The sequence below is a fragment of the Equus asinus genome, chromosome 10 (assembly GCF_041296235.1).
Source record: "Equus asinus isolate D_3611 breed Donkey chromosome 10, EquAss-T2T_v2, whole genome shotgun sequence".
NCBI classification, from domain to species: Eukaryota; Metazoa; Chordata; class Mammalia; order Perissodactyla; family Equidae; genus Equus; species Equus asinus.
The window spans coordinates 108,293,469-108,313,785 of NC_091799.1; the positions used below are offsets into that span (position 1 = coordinate 108,293,469).

A 20,317-nucleotide genomic window follows, 5' to 3' on the forward strand; every position below is an offset into this window, starting at 1 on the left:
GATATCCTAGGAGAGGTCGTGGCGGTCATATCACTCGTGAGAGAGAGAGAGACAGAGAGAGATAAAGAGGACAGAAAGAGACAGAGAGAGACAAAGAGGGATAGACAGAGACAGAGAGATAAAGAGAGACAGAGAGAGAAGGAGAGAGAGAGAGAAACAGAGAGACAGAGAGAGAGAAAGAGAGGAAGATGAGAGGGAGGGAGACAGAGATCATGAGATGATAGATAATGACTGGAAAGGAAACAGGGAAAAATAGATTATCACAAAGGTATAATTATAGAAATTAGGGGGAAAAGGAACAAAGTGAAAAGGAAATAATAATGATAAGAAACAGAAGATAACAAAGACAGAAAATCCAAAAGGATTTGCACAAACATTACTAGACGTAATAAGATGTAGCAAGTATGTTGGACGCAAACCCAATACACAAAATCAACTATAACTCTACATCCCAGAAAAAAAAATTAGACAATTTAGATATCTACAAAAATGAACCAGGCTATTGAGGATAACATTTTAAAGCTTTACTGAGACGTTAATAAAGACCTAAATCCAAGGAGAGATCACCATGGTGACGGAGCACAAGACTGGATCCTGTGAAGACTGCGTCCCTCTGGGTCTACGAACCGGTGCGATTCCCATCAACACCCAGCAGGTTTCTCTGTGAAATGTGACGAGCTGGTTTTAAAATTCACACCGACGGACAAAAGCACAAGAACAGCAAAAATCAACCAGAAGATGAAGAGCAGGCAGGGGACACTCCCCACCAGACAGCACGACCGCCTGTCAAGCTGGGGCCACAAGGCCACGTGGTGCCAGTGTAAGGACAGACCACAGACCAACAGGGTGAGTGGAGAGCGGGACGCTGCCCCACTCGTACACGGGTGGGTGACCTTTAACAAGGGACGCTGCAGATGGGCTTCCCAGTGAGATCCGGGGAAATCAGTCGTCTCTCAAGAAAAAAGTGAGTTGAGCTTCTAGCTCACACCACACGTAAAGATAAACCCCAGCTCATTAGAGCCGTAACGTTAAAACAAATTAGAAGATTGTGCAGGAGAATGTACTCAAGGCCTTAAGGTCTGGAGGAACTTCTTAAACAATTCAGAAAAACACAGACCTTCAAAGAAAAGACTGACATCTTCACCTGCATTAACCCGCAGAACATCTGTTCATCATGGAGAGTCAAGGGTCAAGCCACGAGGTGGGAAAAGATGTCTGTAAGGTTTGTAACGAAGTACCAGTATTGAGAACACGTAAAGAGCCCCACCGTTCAATAAGAAAAACGGAAACGCCCCAGTCAGCACAGGATGTTCCACCTCGTTGATAATCAGCTACGTGGAAATTAAAACCATACTTGGATGTTATCACTTCACACCAACCGTTCTCGCAAAAATTAAAGTCAGGCAAGTGCTGTGGAGAACACAGCGCTAGAAGAGCTCTCGTCCTCAGCAGGCGAGGAGGAAACCACTCAACCGCGTCGGAAAACCACCTCAGCGCGGTGGCGTCAGACTCCCAGACGCCAGGGCCCCGCAGGCCGCCGGGACGAGGGCTCCTGGGATATTTGCCACAACAAGCGTAGAGCATCCTTGCTCCAACCGCAAGTCAGGGTGGGGGTTTTACCAGCAGGAGAAGGATGAAGACATCGCCATCCGTCACGCTCGATGAGGTGTCGGTGAGACAGAGGCAAGTACCGACCGATGCAGACGAGCCTGCTCTGCCCTATTGGGTCACGTCTCCTCCAGGAGCTAGACGCCCACAGTCCCGGCGTCCACGTCCGCTGTGCCGATGCTCGTCACCAGGGCTTCTGCCGAGAGCACACGACACGTTCCCAGCCCTCTGAAGACACCGAGACCTCGCCTCGCCCTGCAGCACCCCGAGAGGGGCCATGCAGCAGGGATTCAGAGCACGGGGTCTGGAGCCAACGCTGGGCCCGCCTCCTGCCCCTCCAGGGGGAAGGCCCACCTCGTGCAGCAAGGGTCACACCATCCAACTCGTGAAATTTGCACACCTGCCGTGGCACCACTCCAGCAGCATTGCCTGCTGTCATCCCAGGGTCCGGCCAGAGACGCTGACCAGTGTGGACCACGAGAGGTGGGGGTATCTCCTTTGTTGATCTGAGGGTCCCTTGCTCTCCAGGCTGCTCAGGGATGCATCAAGGCTCTTAAGCAGCCGAGTCACACAGCTGTCTCTTGGTGAGCTTGTGGCCCACTAACTCCATCAGATCTTTTTCACAACACTGTCAAGCTGGGCCTTCCTGCTCCTCTACTTGAGGACTGAGTGAGCCGGAATGCATGATGGCTGACTTCTCCCTGTTGGGTTCTGTCTTGTTAACTCGGGGCCTTTTCTCCTGGCGGTGAAGTCGTTTTGGATCTGGACTTCAGCACCCAGTATACTCACTCTCCTGCTTCGTGTCCTTTGCATGTTTGGTCAGCATGATTCTGGGTCTTCATCCAAGTTGTGGACGAAATGAAACGAGGAACAGGACCTTCGGTGGTGCTGACTTCCTGTCGTCCTCATGGCCTTTCCTCGTGGCGGCGTCCCCATCCTGCGTGTGCAGACCCAGAACGGGCACCTCCTCTCTCGCTCCGCCACCCTCCCCAGCTGGCGTTTCACATGTGTTAGGGGTGAGGATGGGGCTGGACGTGGGAGAGGACAGGTGAGGATCAGGTCAGTGTCGGCTGCGTGGGTGGGGGAGACGCGGGCCAGGCCGTGGGACGAGGGTGGTACCTGGGAGCACAGCGCAGACGAAGTCTTGTGGAAGGAAGCAGGTGGGGAGGACGCTCTCCCCATGAAGGGGGTGGGGGCCACTTCCTGGGCCCTGACCACGAATGCGATTGTTGGGCCCACGCAGCACATGTGGGATTGTCATGGGCTGTAGGAGAAAACAGGCGGAAACCATGTCCAGAGAGGCTTCCAGGAGGATCAGAGGAGGAGGGAGGAGTCCGGGCTCCTGGCAGAAGGACAAGTCACCCGGGGCCGGGAAGAAAGCGATTCTGATGTGACTGAGGGACTCAGGGCCCCGGAGGGGAAGCAAGGAGCCGCACACCCATGAGTTCCTCCGGCCCGCACATCCTCTGCTCCGGCCTGCTGTGGGAGGGTCTGCAGGCTGGACATGGGCCAGCGGAGGCCCTGGGCAGAGACGCTGACCCGAGGGCCAGGTGGGCCGTGTGCAGGACTCAGCGCCACCACAGGGATTCCCTCCGGCATGCAGGACCTGGGGTTTTCCTCTTGCACAGCTGAAGTTCCGGAACAAACCCTGAGGGATTCTGGGACGTGGAAGGTCCCACAGATGTGGACAAACTCTGGAAGTGATGCCGCCTCCAGGAGGCTGGTCTGGGGCCCGGAGGGTGTGCGCCAGGACGGGACTCGACTTCTCGTGAGGCGAGGGGCTGGGGGCGGAGGGCCGAGGTGGGCTGAAGGCAGCCACGAAGGGCGTGTCACTGCCTCACCTGGAAGCTGTGAATGAGAGCAGACTGGGAAGTCTTTCAGATGTGATCCAGTTAAGGGTCTTCGGATGGGAGCTTCCTGGATTACACAGGCTGGCTGTAAATCCAGTGACAGCGTCCTTATGCGACAGGCCCACAGACACACACGGAGGAGGCAGGAGAGACCCTCCCCTGGGGGCCCTGGAGACGGCGAGGCCCTGTGACACCTTGTTGCCAGACTTCTGGCCCCAGAGCTGAGAGAGGACAAATTTCTGTTGTTTTACGCCATGAAGTTTGTGGCCTTTTCTTACAGCAGCCACAGGACCTAACACCTGAACGTGAAGGAGAAAGTTTCCAGCTAGAACCTCAAAGCCCCACGAAGGACGATACCCACCACCCAGCCCGCGCCCTTGAGCCGGCAGGGCTTGCTCAGCAGAAGCGCATCTCAGAGCCGACAGGGACCCGCCACCGCCTGGGACTGTGCAGGCCGCAGGTTCTCGGAGCCCTGAATGTGAGGTCAACAGTCATGTGCGGAGAAATGTGAGCGTTTTCCCAGAGAAGGGCCCGTGGTTCCCATGATGTTCCTGAAGGAAATTGGGGCCCTACAGTTGTTGAACTGACTGCACAGAGAGAGGCGGGAAACACGTGGGCTTCTGCATCTGTCAGCACAGGGGAAACCTTACTATCGTGAGACGCAAGGAAAGATGCGTTCTTTGCTGAGAGCCAGGCTGACACTTTCCTTCATCCAAACTGCCCAACTGCTGGGAAGCCGGCTGGGCCGGGCCCTGTGAGGCGTGGTCTGCAGTGAGAGGGTCTGTTGTGGGGCAGAGGCCGTCCCCAAGGGCGTCTGCCACCCCCAAGCCCCAGGGGAGCTCTCTGCGGGCTCACGGGTCTTGGTTTCACCGGGGGGGTGGAACGCCACGCGGCTGCACACAGGGCTGTCGCCCCGGAAACGTCAGGCTGTCAGCAGCGCCTCCTATGACAGCGTCCTCTGCTTCATTTCAGTGTTGTTACAGGCTGTCTGTGTGACGACAAAGCTGCAGGCCCCAAGACAGAGAAAACCATCTGGCAGCTGGTCGTTCTGATAAAAGACCCAAGAAACCGCATAGATCGTCAAGGAGGGAGACCCGGGAGAAAACCCAGGTGCCCGCCACTCCAGCGCCAGGGCCACCGGGGTCCCCCAGAGGCACCCCATCAGCCGTGGACCCGGGCGGGGCTGTCTCCTGCTGCCCCCGTCGCCTGGTCAGACAGACTGCGTGGAACTGCAGGTTAGACGGGGCGCGAGCTAGGAGCTCCTCGCTTGCTGTGGTTGTTCACGTGTGTAAAGGTCTGAGAGACAGGGCACAGGCGGGAGGTCCCGGTAGGGGGCAGGGGTGGGGCAGGTGGACGCTACACACGGGGAAGGTGCCTCGAGTGTTTGTCGCTGGTTAATCAGCTCTTACACCCCACGGCCAGGCCTGACCACACTACTTTCCCCGGCTCCTGGCAGACCCATCAGCGAGGGGAGGCTGGTGCCAGTGCCGGGGGTGGGCGGCCACCCAGCACAGCCCTGGGCAGTGGCCCCAGATCCCCACAGGCCCCAGGAGGGCGGTTGGATCTTGGCTGCTCCCAGGAACTGGCTGACCTGTGGTCTGTGTGGAGGTCCAGCTGGGCCAGCCAGGGAGGTCACTCCATGGTTTATCACCGGCTGGCCAGACTTCAGAGGGAGGCGCTGTGCCAGACGTCGAAGGCTCTGCATTCCCAGCAACGTGATGGCTCTTCTGAGCAGCTGAGTCCAGTGGGACGTGCGCCCTGATAGGGCCCAGCTGCGGAGGCTGTAAACTCACGAGGCCGCCTTGCTGCCATCCACGCTAACAGTCGTGGGTCCCAGCCAGGGCTGATGGCCTGTAGGACTGGACACGGCCTCTTCCAAATTGGCACCCGGCCTCAGTGTGCCAGACGGGGACAGCGCTGGGCCAAAAGCTGACCCCGCAGGGCCATAAGGAGGACTGGGCATCATCCCGCTGGACATCCACCCTCGTGTGTGCCTGGTCCTCTCAAAGGATGGTGTGTCCTCATGCTGGACATCCACCCTCAAGTATACGTGGTGTCACCTGGTGACGGCATACAGGGGTAGAAGGAATTTGGGAGACAGCTAGTCAGCCCCTGGGTCTGAGGGTGGGACTTCACTCAGAGGCTCTGCCCGTCGAGCTTGCCTTCTCCCGTTTCCTGGTCCCTCCTACTCTGGGGAGGCAGTCATTACGTGTGACCGGCAGCCCGATGTCCCCTGTGAAGGTGTTTTGTGTGGGGACTCCCCAAGCAACGGGGTGAACATCCTGTGAGCAACGCCCCCACCCCACAGCGTCACTCTGCACCGGGGGGGCCTGGGCATCAGCTGCCCCCAGGAAGACAGTGGTCACGGCCAGACGCTCAGGTGGGCAGCACAGCTCTCGTCTGAGCCCAAGGGGAAATGGACTGCCTGACTCAGCTGGGGGTAGGCCCGTGCCAGGACAAGCAGCATGGGACTCAAGGGAGGGCCGGGACAGTGGGCACGTCCTGACGTGTGGAGGAGTCAGTGGGTCCCAGGCTTTCCTTCTCCATGGTCAGGTTTCACGGGACTTCGCAGGAAGGAGCTGCTGCCGCGATTCTTACAAACCTCAGGTCGTCTTCAGAAAGCAGCATCAGGTGGGGCATTTGGACGGACAGGAGGAGCCGCACCTACGGTCCCACAGATGGAGAGCTTGGGCCAGGCCCCAGACTGGGCCTCTCCCTAGTGGAGACCAAGAGGCAAGAAAATGGAGGCTCCAGGGAGCCGCACACTTGAGATGGGTGAGAATCGAATGCTGGTCAGCCTTGCCCTCCCACTCCAGCTGGGTCACTGGCATCCTCACCCCCCAAAGCCCAGCAAACACCACACCGCACCTGGGCTCCTGTAAACGTGGTCCCTGCAGTGTTGGGGTGTGCTCACGAGTGTGCATGGTGTGTGTGCCTTTTCCTGCAGTGTTGGGGTGTGTGCATGAGCGTGCATGGTGTGTGTGCATGTGCCTCTCCCTGCAGCATTGGGGGGTGTGTGCACAGGCATGCATGGTGTGTGTGCGTGTGCCTTTCCCTACAGTGTTGGGGCGTGTGCACGAGCATGCATGGTGTGTGTGTGTGCCTTTCCCTGCAGTGTTGGAGCATGTGCATGAGCATGCACACTGTGTGTGTGCCTTTCCCTGTAGTGTTGGGGCATGTGCACAAGTGTGCACGGTGTGTATGTGTGCCTTTCCCTGCAATGTTGGGGGGTTGTGCACGAGCGTGCATGGTGTGTGTGCATATGCCTTTCCCTGCAGTGTTGCTGGTCCCAGTGTCTCCTCCTGACGTGGGTTCGAGTTAGCTTTTCATCTATAACCCAGCAGATGAGGCAGGAGGGGCCCCATGACATTCTGGTCAGTGTCCCAGACCCCGCTTTCTGGGATGCTAGGTCCCAGGCCGGGCCTGGACAAGGTTAGGTGGAGACACTTTTTCCCACAGCTCTTCCGTCCACTGGGCGGGTGGGTATCAGCGTGGTTCGGGGTGGCCCAGGGCCTTGTCCTGAAGGTGTGTTTGCAAGGTCAGCACCCTTCTGACTTAAATGGTCTGTTTATCTGGCGCCTTTGGGGGCTGATGAGACTCGGGGCTGAGGAGACCCCACACCACCCGCCGGCCCAGCAGTGCCCGTGGGTTTGCTTGGGTCCCTGGCATGATTGAAGGAGCTCACAGTGGCTCGCTTGGGGCACTTGCAGGCCTGGGCATGCAGGCAGGTTCTGGAGTGAGTGCAGGTCGTGCCCAGCACTCGGGGACCTCTCTGGAGTTCACAATCCTCGGTGCTCCTCACCCCCAATGCTGCTGCTCACACGGTGGACAGAACGTGGCCTGGCCGCTCCCCTCCACGGGTGTCCCCAAAGTGCCCTGCCAGGCACACAGTGGTGCCAGCCCTGACCTGGAGCGAGCTGCCGTTTCCCACCCTCTTGCTTGCCTTCTTCTGAGAGCAAACTCTAGTTCTTTCTTCTCCGCTGAGGGATCAACAGAAAAAGCTAAAATGAGGCAAAGAGATAGAAGAAACTCCAGGGCGGACCGTGGAAGGAAAGGACTTGCTTTCATGACCCGAGAACGTTGCCTGCACTAAAGAAACTTTGCCAGAAAAGTCAATGTTTTCGCTCATGGCACAAAGTACAAAGAATGCAAGCACATGCTCATCCTGAGGCCGGGGCTCCTGCAGGAACACGAGACCCGCTGTTCCTCCCGATGAACCCGAGAGAGAAGAGACAGGCCAGGGTGTTGAGCACGGGTCAGGGCAGACAAGAGAATTTGGCAAAAATAAGGAAATTCGGCCCTTTGCCCCCAGGCTGTGGGCTGCTGGAACAGCAAGAAAATCGAAGGCTAGAGGGGCCTCCAAGAGCACGGTCACAGTGTTCCCGGGGCCCCAGGAGCCACCCCTCCCATCCGCTTCGGAGGTTCAGCCTGGTCGGTGTCAGCTTAGTTTTCCTGGGTCTCGAGCCACTGCAGGGGGCTGGTATCTGTCTCCTGGGCGCGTGCTCGGCTGCTCCCAGCGTCCTTCAGTTAAGCCGGAGATGAACCTCCGCGCAGCGGGAGCCATTTCCTCCAGGCAGCCCAGGCCCGGGGTCCCGGAGCACTGTCCGCACGGCTCCTACACCGGCTCCAGGTGTGAGGCCACGGCTCTGACGGGTGCCTTCCCGACCGGCTCCTTCCTCGTCCCGCTGCCCCTCACCATGTGCAGCAGGGAAGGCGGGTTCAGCCCATCGGGAGTCCCACTGCTCAGGGCCAGCTCCAGGTGATCAATACGGGTCGCCAGGCACCAGGGACCCAGGGGCTGACGGGAGGACCACTGGTTCACTTTCCAGGTGTTTCCATCTCCAGGCTGAATTTCGATATTCCTGATGTTCTGAGACGGACTAAGTGGTTGGCCCCGGAAGGTGCTAGAAGGCACGACCACTCTGACTTGTTCTCTGATGACAAGTAAAGCCAAGACGGACAGGGCCCCATAGCCCCCGATGGTGCTGCGTCTGCCCCTCAGCCCTGCAGGTTCCAGCTCAGACCGGGCAGTCTGGGGTCATGGAAACTCAGCCGGTTTGGGCATGATGGCCAGGGTTGGCTGCCAGGTTCTCATGCGGCCTGGAGCAGGGTGAGCCGCTCTGCTCTGTGCGGGGCCAGAGCCCACACCAAACAGTGCTGCTGACGGCCATGGCCCCACGTCCAGCCCTCAGGCCGTGCCCAGGACACAGCACATCCTGTCCTGGGTGTCGAGGGCCTGCTTCATGCCAGGCTGTGCCGCCAGCTCCCCTTGTCCAGCCTCCTTCAGGGTCCGAGAACAGCTGGCTGACGGGGACTCGGGGCGTCCCACCAGAGCTCATCCCTGAGATTTGGCTCGGGAGCTCCACTCCCACCGCAGTGGCCAGGAGCCCCAGCCCACAGCAGCAGCACCCCGTGAGCACAGACGCCACCGCTCAGGCAGCCGCTCCCATTAAGACGAAGTGAAAAGGGGGCAGCCTCGGGGTGTGGGGCCTTCGAGATTAACATACTCCAAGCAGGCCTAAGACTCTGTCAATCCCCCAGATCCACTGAGGATCCTTGAGTCCAGAGTCCAGGGAGAGAGGGTGGGGCGAAGGCCCCTTGAACCTGCTCTGTGCCCAGTTCTGGGCCGGGGACATCTGCAGCATCCAGGGACAATTTTGACAGTCAGTAGGGTGGGAGGGGCCAGGGAAGCTGCTCAGTGTCTGTGGTGGGCTGAAGGGTGGCCCCAAAGATGTGTCCCTGTCCAAACCCCACTACATGCGTGTGGGACCTCGTTTGGAAGGGGGTGTCTTTGGATGTGGTTAAGTTAAGGACCTGGAGATAAGACCATCATGGATTTCCAAGGGGCCTCAAATCCCATGACAGGTGTCCATATGAGACACACAGGGGAGGCCACGTGAAGACCAAGACAGAGGTTGGGGAGATGCGGCCCAGAGATGCCTGGAGCCCCAGGAGCTGGAAGAGGCAGGAAGGACCCTCCCCCAGAGCCTCAGAGAGAGCATGGCCCTGGGACACCCTGGTCTTGGAGCACCCGAGCTCCAGGACAGAAGCAGCGTGAACAGGGCACCACCCCTGGGGAGGGAGGTCGCCATCCGGCAGGGCTGGTACCACTCGGCATCCACAGAGCCGCCCAGCAGAGAGTGTAGGGTCAGGGCTGGAGACACGGGGTTCAGGCCCAGCCCCGCCTGCCTGGCTCTCAACGTCCTCATCCGTGAAATGAAAGACCTCAGGGGCAGGAGGCAGATCCAGTGAAAGCCACCACCCACCACCTCTATGTGAGAAAGTGGGGCGCTTGGGGGCTGTGCTCGCCAGGGCTGGGTCCCAGGCCTATGACAGGGAAAGCCCCCAGCCCACGTGGGCACAGGGGTGCTGGGTACGCTCAGCTTCCTGCCCCTGTTAAGTAACTCAACTCCACGATAGCACTTTGAGCCGGATCTGCCATTGCACTCCTAGATGGGGAAACTGAGGCACACAGGGATGAAGGGCTTGCCGAGGTCACTAAGGCGGGAAGAGGCAGCGCCCAGTGTCAGCCCAGGCCCTGGGCGCAGCCGTGCCGTCCTCACACCAGAGCCCTCTGTGGCCTTGGCTAGGCCTCGTGACTCAGAGGCCGCACATGCCAGCCTCTCCTGGGTGGCTGTCAGCGCTCAGCACTCAGTGACACCCAGCCCCACAGTGGACAGTGAGCTGCTGTGTCCACTGGCCTTCCTGGCTCCTGGCAGCACTGACCCTGCTCAGGCAGGGCTGGGGCATCTGCATGACCTGAGGGGCCCAGGCAGATGTCCCCACGCAGGTGCCCACTGTGAGCGCAGGAGTGTCTTGGGCCCCGGGCCTCCTGTCAAGCGCCCTGTGAGTGCACCGCAGGTGGCTCTGGAGGCCTCGGGCCAGTGGGGGATCAGCCCTCCCTGTTGCAGAGAGCTGGTAGAGCCACAGCCCCTCCCTGCACCCTGGCGGGAGGTGCGTGTCCTGGGGGGCCCAGGCCACAGCGAGGGAGCAGCCGGACCAGCAGGGTCCAGCCACTTGTGGGGGCTGTGGTCCTTGTGGGGGCTGTGGGTTCCAGGCACGATGGAGCAAGACCCACAGGCCGAGCAGCCCGGGGCTGGAGTCTTGTGGGGCCGTTTAGAGAAACTCCCTCCCTGTCGGCCCAGAACTCAGGCAGCAGCCAGTGCCCCTCGGCTGCCTGGCCCTCCAGCTGGGCGCAAACGTGACCAACGCCCTGGGGCCCCAGGTGCCCCTGCTACCCCTGAGTCCCAGCCAGTCCGCCTGGTCTCCAGAACCTTCTCGACCCTCCGCCTGCTGGGCTGCCCCTCTGCACCTCCCAATGCTTTTGCAAAGTGCAATAAGATGAATTAGCAGAAAAGGGATGGGCAGCCTGCAGTCGCAACCACGCCAGCCAGCATCACAGCGTCCAAATGTGCGTCTCCAGCACCAGGGATGTCATGGCTGTCACAGCCGCAGAGAGCTGGCTGCAGGACCTCAAGGCCGAGGAGGAGCAGGTGCGGGGCCTGCGGCGACCCTGGCAGGAAGGGCGCCGGCTGAAGCTCTGAGCTCGGGCTGCAGTCCTGGGTCCCAGCAGGTTATCTGGGAGGAACGGTCTGCGGTGGATAAGAAAACAAGTGCTGGGGCCCCACCCGGGCTCAGGCCGACTCACAAGTCCCTTCCGTGCACTGGCTCCAGATGCGCACTCCACTCAGACACCCATCGTCAGGGACCTCCTTGGAGCCCCCATCAGGCCATGTAGCCCCCTCAGCACCGGGAAGACGAGCTGGGGCCCCGGACACTCCTCTCTAGCAGCCCGAGTGCACCCCCCCGCCCCTGTCCAGGAAGACGCCTGCCACAGCCACCCCACTTGGCCACTCTGTGCAAATGCCCCGTGTGGTCTCCCCAAAGGGTCTGCTCTGTTTGGGGTGAGTGGAGAGGGGGCTCTGGCCCCAAGAAACGTCCTCCCACAAGATGTGGAGGCCATGCACACCCTGCCCTGCCACCCTCCTTTCCTTTCCCTGGACAGCGGCAGAGGCCGAGCATACGCGGGGACTGGACAGTCCACGGCTCAGGCCACGTCCTTCTGCCCCAGCCCCTGCCAGCACTCACTGGCCACCCAACACATAGGTGAGGGTCCAGCACTGGCCTGAGCCCTGGAGAGAGCAGCAGAGATGACATTGTCCGCCCTCGGGGCTCCGGGAGAGCTCACCTGCGTGGGAGCTTGGCTGAGCCATCAGGGAACAGGGTCCAGGCTCAGCTGCCACACGTCCCTCTCCTGGCAGAGGCACAAGGGGACAGGACCTCCTGTCTCTCTGCAGACCCGGCTCCGTGACCGACCTGTGGTGTGGGAGCAGGGCCCTTGGCTGAGAGAGGAGCCCCGGAGTGTCTTGGCCCTTCTGGCCAGCCTGTGCTGTCCTGGACAGCCCTGAGGCATGAAGTAACCAGTTGTTGGTTCAGCTAGAGTGCTCTGGGGGGTCTGCCCTCGTGCCCTTCCTACAGCTGACCTGTGTATACCGCCGAGCACCGCGGGTCAGGCACCCTGGCCACCACGTTCACTTGTTTGATGCCTTTGATGTGTGGACAAGAGGGCCGTGCCCCTGCTGAAGCCCACAGACAGGCGAATGCAGGGCCTGAGCGGCCAGGCTCGGAGCCATGTGGCCGTGGTGCCAGGCGCTGGGAGAGCCCTGAGCTGTGAGAGGTCCTTCCGCAAGTGGGAGGCAGGTGGACTGGGATGCGTCTCCCAGGATTCTGATGAGAGGGAGGAAATCCCGACAGGTGTTTCCGGCTGCTGTCGTCAGCACTGGCCTTGGCGGCTCACGTTTCCCTCTGAGATGCAGCAGCACAGGGCGGGGCCGTGGGCGAGGGAGGGATCTGGAGAACGGACAGTATTTGCACGGGTTTAGCTCTGAGCCGAGGGTCTGCCTCAGAACTCTGCCTTGGCCGTGTGGCAACCCTCTTCGTATCCATCCGCTGACGGTCCACACCGCAGTCTGGTGCTTATCCTGGAAGCTGGCGGCTCACACCTCCATCATACCTGGACCTTCCCAGGCCAGGATGGGCTGCTTCCAGCCATGACAGTGGGATGCAGCAGGGACCCCCTAGGAGGACAGCACCAGTCACATTAAACCATTCGTGTTGTTTGTGGGTGGATTAGTCAGCTCGGGTAGCTGTAACAAAATACCCCAGGCTGGTGGCTTCAACAGCAGACACTTACTTCTCACAGTTCTGGAGGCCGGAAGGTCTAAGATTCACACACGTGATTCTAATGCAGCCATAAGCTGGCCGTTGAGCACAGCCACATGGCACCCAGATCACTGGGCCAAACGTCCCACGTCCCACGGCCCCCACGGTCTGGCAGCACCATGTCCCCCACAACCCCCATGGATCCACAGCCCCCACGGTCCCTCAGCTCCATGTCCCCCACGACCCCCACGGATCCACAGCCCCCACGGTCCCGCAGCTCCATGTCCCCCACGACCCCCATGGTCCCACAGCTTCACAGCCCCCATGGTCCCCACGGCCCCCATGGCCCCACGGCCACCACAGTCCCATGGTCCCACGGCCTCCATGACGCCCATGGCCCCTCGGCCCCACGGCCCCAGCTCTCTGCTCACAGACCTCCTTTCAGCATTTTCACCAGAGGGTTTTAGTCCTGTCGCACATTTCAGTTGCTATCAGTCTATGAACACAGACTTCTCATTTGCACCCCATTCTGATTCCCTTGGGAAGTTCTTTGCCCACGTCCTGGGTCCTGATTGCATGGAGAGCACGCGGGGTCTGCCTGCAAGAAGGCCCTGTCGCTGCTGCCCCGCGTGCCATCGAAAGCACGTGCCTAGGGAGGGAGAGATCTGAAAGTTGTCAGCACTGGGTACAGCCAAAGCCGTGGCCTCGAGGCTCAGCCCCGAGGAGGTGGCCTGGGGGAGGAGAAGAGGCCAGGGCCTGAGAAAGAGCAGGTGGGGGGAGGGGACAGCGGGCTCTTCCCACCTCCCCAAACACTTCCTGAAGACCAAACGAGAAAATCACAGGGCAACACAAAAACCCATGGACAGCTGCCTCCAGGTCTGGCCACCCACCCCCAGCACACCACGACAGGCAAGGGGTCAGCGAATGCCAGGGGCATGGGGAGCCAAGACACCCAGGATAGGCCTGGGCCGTGCACCCCAAATCACCAATAACACTCACCCCGAAAGGAGCAGACACCAGGACTGGACCTGCGTACACAGATGCAGGAGGCCCGTGAAACCGGGAGACCCACCTGGGAACGCAGAACCTGAGTGTGACGTGGCTTAGTCCCCGAGGGCTGCAGGAACGCCCGGAAAACCTCCCCCTGGAGGACAGACAGTCTCTCACCTGGACCGAGCAGAGCAGGGCGTGGGTCTGGGCCAGAAGAAGCTGCAGGTCAGGGGGGCCCGGAGGGCAGAGGACAGAGTGAGGACAGTGCCACACGGCCGAGCCAGAGCAGCACTCTGCAATCAAGGTCACTTCCTGGCATCTTCCTGAGGACTCAGTGCAGAAGGCAGGGCCGCGCTCCAGGGGGACCCGTCTGAGTCCTTCTGTGATGGCCCAGAGAAGACCCGGCTGTGAGGACACCGCCTTCCCGGCCACCGCCCAGGGCCCCCAGATCATCACGTGGAAACCCATCCATGTGCACAGGAGGGACAGACCACACGCTCAGACACATGCGCGTGCACACACATACTCACCTTATTCTTAGATTCTTTCTCGTTGTTATTTCTGAAATTGCTTTCATTTCTTGCAGTGTTTCCTAATTTCTGTCGGCTGCTTCACGTTTAACAGCACTGCTTCCAGCTCCTCCATTTCTGACTTGTACTCTTGTTTCAAAGCTTGGTTACCACCTAATTACTTTTAATTCATTTTGAAATGTTAGGATACAATTTTCATCTGCTTTTCAGTCATGTATTTCTATGTTTTTGTTGTCTGTTAGAATATTTTTTAATTCTTTTTTTATTCTAATGACTTTCACGGGGTTACACGGCAGTCCCGGTGTACATGCGTGTGGTGTGTGTGGTGTATGTTCTTGTGTGTACATGTGTATGTATTTGGAATCTTCAGAAACAAAAGAAGAACAAGAACTCAGAACTGTAGTTCAGGAACACATAGAGAAGACTAAAGACACACAGAGCCCGGGAAACCAAGCCTGAACAGTCAGCACCAACATACATCCTCATACACTGTTGGGCCCTAATGATAAGGGAAAAACTCACTTTGAACATTGAAGCAAAAAAAAAAAAAAAATCCAAATTTATTGACCAAGGAAAGAACATAAGGTTGGCATCAAATGGCTCAGTAACAACTCTCTGCTGGAAAACAATGGAGCTGTGTTTTAAAGATGCTCTAGGGAGGGAAACATGGGCCAAGAATGCAGACCCAGCCGGGTATCCTGCGAGAACAAAGGCAGAAGAGTTGTCAATATGGAAACACGGAGGGAGTGTCACCCCTTCCTGAAGAATTTACTAAAGAACTAACTTCCGACAACCACAGGACAATGGGAGACGCTTCCGCCCAGGTTCTGAGGCTGGGCCTGAGACGCATGTACTCATGGAGCCGAGCCCAAGGCATCGAGAGGACAGGAACAAGGTGGATGCACACGTCACAGGGTTAGGAATACAGAAACAGTGCCGCTGACAAAGAACAGAGTGAGCTTCACAAGGGCCACACAGTGTTTCCCTGGGAGAGGATGCCACCCAGGCCGACACGTCTGCAGCAGAAGTCTCAGCTGATTTAGAAGGACGATGATGAACACTGAGACATCTGAAGTCCAAGCCCAAATGGCGAAAATAGGCTAAAATGGAGGACCACAGAATGCTCAAGTAACTCGAAAGGAGGGGGGAAATGGGAAGCAGAGGAGTGAGGGAGAAAGGGAAAGACAAAAGCACATAGTGAAACGCCACCTAAATCCCAGGAAACAATGACAGTAAATCTAAGTGGTCCAAACATACCAGTTAGTAACAGATATTCACAACGAAGTTAAAAGTGACCACAGTATACACTGTCTCCAAAACAACTTACTTGAAATACAATGATTTGGTAGACTAACAAGAAGTCAGAGGATGTATAATGTGAATACTAATCAAATAGATGCTGAAGTGACTGTGATGACATCAGACAAGTAAATCTCATAACAAAGAAAATCACCAGGGACAAACGCAGCATGACAGAACGATTAAAGAAAAAGAAAAGTGAATTCACCCAGAAGACATAACAATCCGAAATGCATATGAACCTGACAAGAGAGACTCAGGATATATGAGGCAGAAATCGATGGAGCTGAAAGGAGAAATAAACAAATCCACAGCCGTAGTCAGAGGCTTCAATAGTCCTCTTCCAAAAAGTGATAGAGGCAGTGAAAAGAAAACCAGCAAAGAGACAGAAAACCGAGCGTTCTGAACCAACTGGAGCCGGTCGACACCTGCACAACACTCCACGTGACAGCAGAAGGCACATTCTCTCCACGTGCCCATCCACACGCACCCAGATAGACCGTACCCCAGCCACAGAACAGACTCTGACAAATATGAAACAGTTTTGTCACATAGAGTGTGTTCTCTGATGGTGATGGACTTAGACTAGAAATCAATAACAGGAAAATCTCCAAATGCCTAGAAATTTGACAACATTTTACCAGATGACCCTTGGGTCAAAGAGGAAGTCTCAAAGGAAAATTTTAAACATTTTCAATGAAAATGAAAACACAACATATCAAAATTTGGGGGGATGCAACTAAAACAATGCTTAGAAGGAAATTCACGGCATTAAATCCTTATGTTATGCTATCACAGGAATATAAATAATCTAAACCTCCTCCTCAAGAAACAAAGGGGAAAGAAGGAAATAATCACAAGCATGCAGGGAGGGAAATAATGAAGAAAAGAGCAGAAATTGGTGCAATTGAAAGGGAAGAATGACATAAAAAATTAACGACATGAGTTTTTAAAAGATCAATATAATTAATGAACACCGATCAAGACTGACCAAGACAGAAAGGAGAAGACACGCTCACTATGTGGACTGAAGGGGCCATCACAGGCATTAGAAGATGACGAGAGGACACTGTGACCAGTCCTGCACATATAAAGCCAACTCTTTAGTGAAATAGACCAATTCCTTGAAAGCTACAACTCACCAAAACTCATCTAAGAAGAAAAAAAATCTGAACAGTACTATCACTATTAAAGAAAGTGAATCTGTAACTTAAAACTTTCCAAAAAATAAATTTCCAGGCACAGATGGTTTCATTGGTGAATTCTACTGAACTTCTAGAGAAAGATTTAGATCAATGTTCTCTAGGCTCTTACAGAAAACAGAAGAGCGAGCAAGGCTTTGCACTTATTACATTTGGCCAACATTGCCAAGGCATGACCTTACAAGAAAAGGAAAACTATGGCCTATTATTAACACAGACACAAAAACTCTAAACGAAATATCAGCAAACTGAATCCAGAAATAGCAACAAAAAATACACAACCAAGGGGGATTTTTTTGGAAATGCAAGGCTGGTTTAATATTTGAAAATCAATTAACATAATGCACTATATTAACAGTCTTTCAAAAATGATATTGATTGTTGAAGAAAAAGTATTTGAAAAATTTAACATCTATTCTTGATAAAAACTCTCAGCAAACTAAAAATAGAAAACAGAACTTCCTCATCCTAATAAAGAGCATCTATGGAAAACGTACAGTTAGCCTCATTTCTGTTACAATGTCTCTGATTTCTAGCATTTCGTTTGACTCCTAGATATCCAATGGTAGAGACTGGATGCTTCCCCCCAGGACCTGGAATAAGGTGAGAGTGTCTGCTCTCTCCACTTCTGTCACCACTGCATTGCAGGTTTGAGCCAAGAGATAAGAAAAAGAAATAAAAGATAGCCAGATTAGAAACCAAGAAATTAAAATATCTTTAGTTGCAGACAACATGACCACCTATGTAGAAAACTAGATTAAATCTAAGGAAAAGCTACTAAAACTAAAAAGTGAGTTTAATGAGCTCACAAGATATGAGATCAATAAACAAAAATCATATATCTATATACTAGTTATGAACAATTGAAAAACTAAATTTTAAAAAACAATACAACACAATAGCTCAAAAATTATATATATAGATACAAATCTAAGAAAACACGTACAGGATCTGTATGCTGAAAACCACAAAATGCTGATGAAAGAGATCAAAGAACTAGATAAGTGGAGAGGCATACCATGTTCACAGACCAGAAGACTCAGCGTGGAGCACATGGCAATTTTCCCTACCTGAAGCCGTAGATTTAAAGCAATTTCCAAAAAAGAAAAACAACAACTCTGTAACACTTTTTTATAAATAAATGAAAGCTCATTCTAAAATTTATAGGGAAAGATAAAGGAATTAAAGTAGCCAAAACAACTTCTAAAGTGAAGAACCGTATTTGATTTTAAGACTGACTATGCAGCTACAGTGACCAAGACAGGTATTGGCAGAGAGGCACAGAGAATAGATAGTCTGGAGAAGACAGGCAAGTCGGCCAATCAAAGTTTGAAAAAGTACAAAGGCGATGCAATGGAGAAAGGATAGTCTTTTAATCAAACGGAATTGAAACCACTAGACATACGTAGGCAACCACCACTCCCACCTCCCCCCCCCAAAAAAACTTGTCCTAAACCTCACACTTTTGTATTAATCATGCTTTCCTATTTCCTTATCTTATGACGTTTTGACATCTTAAAATTTCTGCTGGCTGAGGAGAGACTGGTGCTTCAGGGGCAGCGCCCTCCCATCCCCTCACGCCCCTTAGAGAGTGAACCGCATCCACTGGCCTGGGTCCACAGGCCGCCTGCTGCACTGTGGGCAGGAACAGCCGGGGCCCTTGAGGAGAACAAGTGCAGGCCTGCAGCTGGAGAGGCGGAGCCAAGGGGAAGACAAAGGCCGGGGGCAGCAGGCCGACCTGCAGGAGTCACCGCCAGCCTGAAACCAGCTGTCCTTCGATGGACACAGGCCACTGTCCTCAGGACGGGAGAAGTGACACGTGTGTGAACCCGTGGCCTCAAGCCCGCACGCAGGAGAGGCACGCACTCTCTCTGTGACCTGTGGGGCTCCCCATAACCCACGATGATCCAACAGGACAGCCCACAAAAGCAGCCCTCAGGTCCAGGAGCTGACGGCGTCTCTGACTTGTCTCTTCCCAGAGTGGCCGGCCAGGACTCTGCCCAGACAGGACAGAGCTTGGGAATGCGGACAGACACCCGCATCTCCAGTTGCCTCTCGGCCGTGGAATCCACTCCCAGGGCCTCACCTCCTTGGACCCTCTCAGCGAGGCCTCGCTGTCTCCCACTACATGTGGACACTGCTTCTCAAGCTGCGCCTGCACAGGCATTAGGCCGCCGAGAACATGTGCTGTGCGTCCACCCGCCCCATGGACCACATGCCTCCATGTGCAACTTCCCACCTAAGATCAGGCAGTGTTTACATTTTCGGGAACTAGTCCCAGGGGCCTCTCCAGGCAGGACCACGGGGTCAGCAGACCCTTCCTCTGAGGCCCTCGACTCATCAATCAAAGGCAGAGGCTTCACACCCAGATGCTTCCCTCCAGATCAGCTGGTCCAAGAGAAAGCACCTTGAGCTACACAGGAAAATCTAGGTTTTCCAGTAGCTGTGTTAAAAAACCAAAAAGCAACATGGTATTAATTTTGATAATACATGTTATTTAACTCAATGTACCCCAAATAGGATTACTTCAGCACGTAACCAAATGTAAGGTTCTGCTGAGGCATTTTGCCTTCTCTTCTCTTTGCTGCCTCTCCCGCTGGGGCACGTGTCACCCCTGCACCTATCTCTCTGTGGAGGGCGGGTTTCGGGTCTCCACAGGCCAGGTGGCCATTGGCCACCGACTGGACTTGTCACTTCACGCTGCCAGGCCCCCCTGGATTCCCTACATCAGCTTTGAAGCTAAACTTGCTTGACACAGCATGGCGAGGGAGCCTTGTGGAACCTGTCCCATGGGGACCCTGAGCCAGGGACTGTGGGGTCCAGGGCAGGGGACTGTGGGGTCCCAGCTGAGGGGACTTTGGGGTCCAGGGTAGGGGACTGTGGGGTCCAGGGTGGGGGGACTGTGGGGTCCAGGGTGGGGGACTGTGGGATCCACGGTACGGATGTTCTGTCAGAATGGGAAGGCCCCCAGAAGCTATGCCTCTGCGCTCTGCTCTCTTGCATGGACTCTGAGCCCCGTGGGGGCAGCAAGCGCCCAGCTCTGAGGTCAGCACCCAGGGATGGGCACAGGCCGTCTGCTGAGGCCACCCAGGCACTGCCCTGGGCTCAGGAGAGACCCCCGGCCTGGGGCCTGTGTTCACTGAAAAGAAAGGGGCCTCTCCACTCCCCACACATCTCCCTGGGGCAGAGCCCCTGCTCCTCCCAGGCCCTCGTGCCTGGGTGCCAGTGGTGCCCTCTGACCCTGCAGCAAGGGGTCTGGGGATGACCCCAGGACAGAGAGGGCACAGAGAGCAGGGCCAGCCTGGTCTTCCGGGGCAGGACCTCAGTGAGTAGCCGCTGCCCCCCAGGTGACACTTCTCCACAGGAGGGCCCGGGCAGGCGGGCCTGTGATGCCAGCAGGTCTAAAGGCCCAAGGGGCACTGAATCCAGGGCCCTGTGGTGGGGCAGGGGTGCCCCGTCCTGGACCCCACGAGGAGGATTGTCCATACTCCGTCCTCACAGTCACAGCTCAACCTACCAGAGGACTGAGATCACAGGGAAAACGTCCACCCCAAAACCTGGAGAGACGGACGGAATCCCAGCCAAGACTGGCTTACCGGAAGCAGAGGTCCCCGGACCCAGAAACTGGCAGAAACACTTAAACGGTCGCTTTGAGGAATTGACAGTGGAGTATGGA

At 56.0% G+C, this 20,317-nt stretch overlaps 1 long non-coding RNA gene across 1 annotated transcript; it reads left to right on the forward strand.

Annotated features, from left to right (window-relative positions):
- The first annotated feature begins 533 nt into the window (after positions 1 to 533).
- LOC123289493 (uncharacterized) lies at positions 534 to 19,447 on the forward strand. Its single transcript, XR_011506548.1, has 3 exons — positions 534 to 3,965; positions 4,431 to 4,693; positions 6,012 to 19,447. It is a non-coding gene; the product is annotated as an uncharacterized lncRNA (long non-coding RNA).
- The last annotated feature ends 870 nt before the right edge of the window (positions 19,448 to 20,317 follow it).